At 42.0% G+C, this 7500-nt stretch overlaps 1 protein-coding gene and 5 non-coding genes across 9 annotated transcripts in view; all 6 read right to left on the reverse strand.

The window, feature by feature from the left end:
• The window catches only part of LOC138052611 (ankyrin repeat domain-containing protein 24-like), a 60309-nt gene that overhangs the window by 4002 nt on the left and 48807 nt on the right, over positions 1-7500 (reverse strand). The window lies entirely within an intron of this gene.
• On the reverse strand, positions 3319-3439 carry LOC138054683 (U5 spliceosomal RNA). Its single transcript, XR_011133339.1, has one exon. It is a non-coding gene; the product is annotated as a U5 spliceosomal RNA (small nuclear RNA).
• On the reverse strand, positions 4153-4273 carry LOC138054745 (U5 spliceosomal RNA). The gene has a single exon (XR_011133396.1). It is a non-coding gene; the product is annotated as a U5 spliceosomal RNA (small nuclear RNA).
• On the reverse strand, positions 4656-4776 carry LOC138054711 (U5 spliceosomal RNA). Its single transcript, XR_011133365.1, has one exon. It is a non-coding gene; the product is annotated as a U5 spliceosomal RNA (small nuclear RNA).
• LOC138054753 (U5 spliceosomal RNA) lies at positions 5272-5393 on the reverse strand. The gene has a single exon (XR_011133403.1). It is a non-coding gene; the product is annotated as a U5 spliceosomal RNA (small nuclear RNA).
• LOC138054694 (U5 spliceosomal RNA) lies at positions 5768-5888 on the reverse strand. The gene has a single exon (XR_011133349.1). It is a non-coding gene; the product is annotated as a U5 spliceosomal RNA (small nuclear RNA).

Below are 7500 nucleotides of genomic sequence, written 5' to 3' on the forward strand. Positions count from 1 at the left end.
CTTTGATGCTTTGGATTGAAACTGTTGAGAGCTGCGTGCGAGTACCTATAATCAGGAACTCAGTCTTGTCATCATTGAGCATAAGCTGATCCTGTCTCATCCATGCTCGGACATCACAGATGCACTTCTGCATGGCAGATACAGCTTCAACTTCACTGAAAGTGTCAGATGGCTTAAATGACAAATACAACTGTGTGTAGTCCGCATAATGTGTGAACGGAGGGCAGATGGTGTTTTAAATCTGAAACAGCTTACTCACGTAGATGGTAAATAAAAGCGGGCCCAGGCATGACCCTTGGGGGACTCCACACATCAAATCAAATGGCTTAGAGAGAGTCCCGTTAAACGACACCTGCTGTGACCTTCCCTCAAAATAACTCTCAAACCATGAAAGTACTTTCTCGCAAAATCAAACTTGACCTCAATCGTTCTAGAAGTATCTCATGGTCGACGGTGTCGAATGCAGAGCTTAATTCCAGAAGCACCAACAACGTAACTTGACCTTTATCCATAGCCATTAGAAGATCGTTCTTCACCTTAAGTAGTGCGACCTCAGTGCTATGATAATGGCGGTAAGCACTTTGCAATTCTGGAAAAAAAACCATTGACTCCCATGTGCTCCTGTAATTGTACAGCAACCGCCTTCTCTGTACGTTTGCACGTGAACTGTAAGTTACTCACAGGGTGAAAGTTCTTGTTTATCAATTGAAGACCAGATTTTTTGAGCAAAGGATGCACTAATGCCTTTTTCCATTCGTCAGCGAAGTAACCATGCTTTAATGATATGTTCACCATCCTAGTAATCACAGCGACGTAACAATGTCAAAATTTTACGCTTGCGTCCAGATGACCAAACATTTCTTTGTAAATTTTGACGTATTTAAATGGCTGTATCTCAGTCAGAACTAACCCGATCAACACCAAACTTGGGGATTTTGTAAATCTTGATGTGCTCTTTTTGATTATGGAGATCAATTCACTACTTGCACAATCCCATAATACACCTCTATTACCCCCCAAAACTTTTGCATAACCATTGTTTGCAATTTCTCCTGGGACATAAAAATGTCCCAAGACCAGTCGAAAACAATGCCTATGCAGATTTTGGAGGGGTTAAAGAGGTGCATTATAGCATTTTTGCAAGTAGTGAATAGTTGCTAATCCCATAATTTATAGACTCGTACCTAGTCTCCTTCGGCTTAAAATCAGGCAATGATTTGGCTTTACTAGTTTTTCATCGTATTGCACTGCGCTTTCGACCAGATTGCATTGCTCCATGTAGAAGCCTCGCTTTGAACAGGAGTCACAAAACACGTCGACGATCGATTGTCGACAATACAATACAATACAATACATACTTAATTGACCGCTCCCCATAGGGGCTTTTCAGAGCCAATGAAACACAATCAACGAAACAACAAAACACAACAAGTAGAACTGTTAAGAATCCCAACTGGCCGGAGGCAAACCAGTTGGCGATTTACAAGAGCAGCTAGGAAGTTGAACCAGGGACTACCAGGAACAAATTCAACGAGTGGTCAGAGCGGGTCTTGAACCCGGGATCTCCGGATCTAAAGGCAAGCGCCCTAACCACTGGGCCAAATTGCCTTTTACTTTTTAAGCGTCCTAATTCCTGTTCAGATCCATCCCTGGGCGACTCGACCTATCAAAACTTACACATAGATTACTTGATCGTAGTGGGAAGTTCGAGTACGACCAAGTAACTCTCACGCATTTTAATCAGAACTGATGATGTGGTCAGGAAGTGTTAATCGAAATTCCACTGGATGTGGGGAAAATCACTACGACCTATCGAACTGAAGTGATCGGTGAAATAACTACAGATGATATTGACTGAAAGCTTCGCATTTAAATCACGTTTTGCCTCAAAGCTTTGTCTACCAAGATCAGGGATGCCACCTCGGTTGTCTCTCTTAGGAGGATGTAAAATTGCTTTTTAGATTTTGTATATTGTGAAAAGCATCGAGACCTATGTTAAATGCGTTCTTACGAAGTTCATGAAAAATATTATGCATCAAACGGAAACTCGGAAAAAGCCGAGGCCCGAATGGGATTTGAACCCACGACCATCAGTGATCGTATTATTATTATGTGCCTAATTTTTATCTTGTAATCTGAAACACACACAAGTAAAAAATGAATATCCGAAGCAGTTAAATGTCCTTCGGCTATTTCTAACAAAAACGAACGAGAAAAAAACCGGATTAAAAACCGAGTTATTTATTCGAACAGGCACGTGGAAAACTGGCCGCGCGAAATCTGGGTCGTTCGCTCCTACTCGTATCCACATTTCGAACGGCCATTTTATTCTCGTGCCTGTCTTCTTCTCACGCTCGACTAGAGGGATTGCTCGTAGTTTACTTCGGAGATCGTGTTTCGATCTTTAAGCGAACTGACGCCGTCCAAGTTGTTTTTGAGACTATCTTGGTTGAGAACCGCCACAAGGCGGAATAGGACTGTTCCCTAAAGAAATCTTTTGTCAATCGCGAAAGAGTGTTACACGTTAAAGGAAAACCAGATTTCACGTGGTAAAGGATTCTCAAATGACTTCTTCGATTCTTCCGGTTGGCACTGAAGCCGATAGCTTTGAACCACGTGCATTCATAACAACGGTCCTTTTCTGCAGCCCTTAACAAACGTTTTTTAATTAAAATTATATAAGAATAAAAGCACGTCATTTGCGTAGTTCGATCAAAACGAGATCGAGTTCGTTCTGACTGAAATTCGGAATCACGACGTCCGGACATGACACTGCATACATACATACTTTATTGAACCTCTCCAAAGGGGCTTTTCAGGAATGATAATAATTATAAAATAATAATTTACATAATTATTTAAATTATTTACAAGATTAAAATAACCAATCATCACTATCAATTGCATAACTACTTATCACAATATCAATCACTTCCTAAAAAATCCCTTAGCAGTTTGTTCCTTAAACGCTTCTTAAAGATTATTTCGTTGCTACAAAGTTTCAAATTAGATTCCAAGGAATTCCATATGCTAACAGTTCGGTAATAAAAAGTTCTCTGTCCAGAGGCAGTTTTAAAAAGAGGGATATTTAAAAATTGGGAACTCCTGGTTGTACATCTATTTACATCAGAACGTTTGGTGAAAATAGTGCTCAGGTATTCAGGGGCACGATAATTCATACATTTAAAAGCCCAAATGGTATTTCGATAGTAAATCTGACTGGATACTGGAAGCCACTTAAGGCGTTTTAGTTCAGGCGTAACATGATCATATTTCCGAATTCCAGCGTTTCGTTGTTCGTTCCTTTCGTTCTTGACCAGCCCCGCCACAAGGCAGGGCGACGAAAAATTTAGTCTAGAGACTCATTCAGTTGTTCTCCTCCACGAAATCTTTAGTAAAAGGCGAAAGATTTGTGCGTGTTGAAGGAAAACCAGAGCTAACAAGGTAATCGATTGCATTGACGATTCTATTCAGCTTGGCGCGGTAACTGATGCCGTATCTACAAGCGCTCAATCACGCATGCGTGATCAGACAGAAGTGTCAATATGCTTCTTCGATTGTTGGAGCCCACGGCTTCGAGCCGCGCGAGTTCGCGGCGAAAGTCTCCTTTTGTAGTTTTTAACAAGATTTCTTTTATGTAAATTTCAGAGGTTGCAATGAATAAAAAGCCACTTATTTGCGCACTTCCTCGTAAAAAAGTAGTCCTGGCTCGTTACTAATCGACAGAATCAAGGCGTCCGGACGCGAGAGATCTGACTACAGATGAGTCAGATCTCAGATCTCTCAGGGTGGCTTAGTGGTTATCTATCGGGCCTCCCACCACTATGAGCCGGGTTCAATTCTGGCCTCGGCTAGCATGTGGGCTGAGTTTCAGTCGATCTCAACCTGACTCGAGGCTTTTTCTCCGGGGACTTCGGTTTTCCTCCCTCATCAAAATCGACTCACAGCTAATTAACATCTAGCTGTGGTGCTGTGCTCCGACATCAAACATGGACTGTATAGCGGCAGCCAGAGGCGCCTTTGTATGCTTTCAGCCCGATGTCGTGAGCCGCGCCCTTCGCAATTCAGTCTTCGACTGCAAGTAAGGGTGATTAGCTCTAGCAATATTTATTTATTTATTTGGCATCAAAGTTGTTGAATTGCTTTATTACGAGCCCCGCCACTAGACAGGGCGACGAAAAATTAGTCTACAGACTCATTCAGTTGTTCTCCTCCACGGAAATCTTTAGTAAAAGGCGAAAGATTTATGCGTGTTGAAGGAAAACCAAAGCTAAAAAATAAAGGTATGCATTGACAATTACTTTCAGCATGACGCGATAACACAGGTGGGATGCCGTATCGACGAGCGCTCAATCACGCATGCGTGTTCGGGAGTGTCAATGTACTTCTTCGATTGTTGGAGCCGACGGTTTCGAGACGGGCGAGTTCACGGCGAAAGTCTCTTTTTATTGATTTTCTTAACTTAAATTTCTCAGACTGCAATGAAGTATCAAACTGCAATGAAGTATCAAAAGCCTGTAATTTGAGCACTTCCTTCATATAAACTATCTCAGGCTCGTTACTGACCGACGGAATCACGGTTTCTGGACACGAGATATCTGAATACAGCGTTTCATTCCACGTTCGCGTCAAAGTTATTCCTTTAATTCATGAGGAGCCCCGCCACAAGGCAGGGCGACAAGAAATTGGTCAACAGACTCATTGAGTTGTTCTCCTCCACGGAAATCTTTAGTAAAAGGCGGAAGATTTTTTTTTGTGTTTGAGGCGAACAGGCAGCCCCCCAGTAGGGTTAGTGCAATGGCTCCTGGACGTAACATCTAATCCCACACCGTAAAAGGCGGAAGATTTATGCGTGATGAAGGAAAACCAGAGCTAACACAGTAAAGGTATGCATTGACAATTAATTTCAGCATGACGCGATAACACAGGTGGGATGCCGTATCTAATTAGTACTAAAAAGAGTGCTCATTCACGCATGCGTGTTCAGGAATGTCAATGAAATTCGTTGATTGTTTCGGCAGGCGATGAGACAGACGGCATCGAACCATGCGCATTCACAGGGCGAGACTTTGTTTTATAGTTTTTAAACGAGAATTCTTGACTTAAATTTCTGATGTTGCAATGAAATATCAAAAGCCTGTGATTTGCGCAATTCCTTGATCGAAACTAGATTGAGTCACTGACCGAAAGAAACACCATGTGTGCACACGAGAGATCTGACAACAGCGCTTCGTTTCGCATTTTCGACAAAGTTCTTTCTGTTTGATGCTGAGCCCCGCCACAAGGCAGGGCGAAGAAAAATTTTGTCTACAGACTCATTCAGTTGCTTTCCTCCACGGAAATCTTTAGTAAAAGGCGAAAGATTTGTGCGTGTTGAAGGAAAACCAGAGCTAAAGAAAAGGTAAATTGCATTGACGATTCCATTCAGCTTGGCGCGGTAACACAGGTGGGATGCAGTATCTACGAGCGCTCAATCACGCATGCGTGTTCAGAAGTGTCAATGTACTTCTTCGATTGTTGGAGCCGACGGCTTCGAGCCGCGCGAGTTCACGGCGAAAGTCTCTTTTTGTAGTTTTTATCGAGATTTTTAAATTTAAATTTCAGAGGTTGCAATGAAGAATCAAAAGCCTGTTATTTGCTTACTTCCTCATGAAAAGTAGCCCATGCTGGTTACTAACCGACAGAATAAAGGCGTCCGGACGCAAGAGATCTGATTACAGCGTTCGGTTGCACGATAGCATCAAAGTTGTTGAATTGCTTTATGACGAGCCCCGCCACAAGGCAGGGCGATGAAAAATTAGTCTACAGACTCATTCAGTTGTTCTCCTCCACGGAAATCTTTAGTAAAAGGAGAAAAATTTATGCGTGTTGAAGGGAAACCAGAGATACTTTGGCTGAGGTCGCTCGGAGCGTTTTTTGAAATTGACGCGTTTATGCACATGGGACACGGTATCCACGTATTTAAAGCTGTTAATGGGCTTCGATTCTCTCGGTTAGCACCGCGGCCGACGGCGTCGAACCACTCTCATACAAAGCGAAAATCCTTTTTTTGTAGGCTTAAAACAAGGGTCACCTCGCAGCTCTTACAAGGTCTCACCTGATTGGAGACCACCCTTGAGGTTTAACAAAAGAACAAATAACAGAAACAATGGCCCTTTTGTTTTAGGCCTAGGGTAACAGAAACAATGGCCCTTTTGTTTTAGGCCTAGGGTCCATTGTTTCTGTTATTTGTTCTTTTGTTAAACCTCAAGGGTGGTCTCCAATCAGGTGAGACCTTGTAGGAGCTGCGAGGCTACCGTAAAACAACTTTATTCTGTGAGATGCCGCAGGCAGCCACCGTGACAATTCAGGCCCATTCCCTTTTTTAATTTTTTTTTTCTTCGTAGCTTCGTAGTCACAAATGTGCATACCCCAGGGATAGTAGATTACCGCTTGATAAGAATCCCGTATGATTTCGAAAATGGCGGCCAACTTTAATTTCAGAGTTCAGTTTTGACCACATGAAGCAGGACTTTTGCTTTTTTAGTTCATTCATGGACACCGTGGATGAGACATTGTGATGAAACAGATGTAGACAGAATTTGCGGTAGTGATTTCACAGTTCACTCACCTCCTAGAAAAAATCGAAATTAACTGCGATGAATTTGATTAGGTACAAATGTGCAAGGGGAAGAAATATTGTATATATATAGTCTAGCAAATAGCATTAAATGACAAGTCTACTTCTGAAAAAATCGTTTTCTGTATCTAATATTTCGCGACATTCCGATTTCGTGGATCAAACGAACACGAACACGAAATCATAACATGCACGGGCTGAGAAGCCGAGACGTTCTCCGGGGTGAATCGAGTTCAACTACTCATTTTTCTGAGTCCAATCAAAGCTAAATTCAACCCGCGAGGGTTATGAGCTAAGTTCACAGTTCACTTCACATAATATGCTTCCCTCATTTCAACAAATGAGCACCGAAATCGGCAAGAATTTCTTTCTCAGGACACTGCCGACAGCAAAATACAAGCAACATTAAAAGAATATACAGCACGAGATGCGGACGCTGATAAGTGATAAAGCAGCTTTAATATTATAACGGCGTCTAAAAGTCAGAAATTTTGACTTTGCGAAAGCAATGGTCAACCTTAGCAGCAAAATAAATCGTGAAAGAAAATTAATTCAGCAAAAATACACGCGGCATTGTGGCCCAGAGCACTCGCGGGCTTTGAGAGTCAACATGTCTGCTAAATGCACTGTTTAGGGATTCCATCGTCATTCCTCCCGATACAGGAATGAAAAACGTGAAAAGAAGACTAGAAAGTAGACTTTAACAACCAAACACGACAATGAAATCAAGTGATCAAGTGAAGAAAGAGAAGAAAAAGAAGTAAAAAAAATATTAGAAGCCTTCGTTACAGAGACTTCGCAGTTGTCTTCCATCCAAAAACTAATCCCATCGAATGGGCTTAACTTTGATAGAAACTTAGACTAGCATCCAATCATTGTGG

The sequence above is a fragment of the Montipora capricornis genome, chromosome 6 (genome assembly GCF_036669925.1).
Source record: "Montipora capricornis isolate CH-2021 chromosome 6, ASM3666992v2, whole genome shotgun sequence".
NCBI lineage: Eukaryota > Metazoa > Cnidaria > Anthozoa > Scleractinia > Acroporidae > Montipora > Montipora capricornis.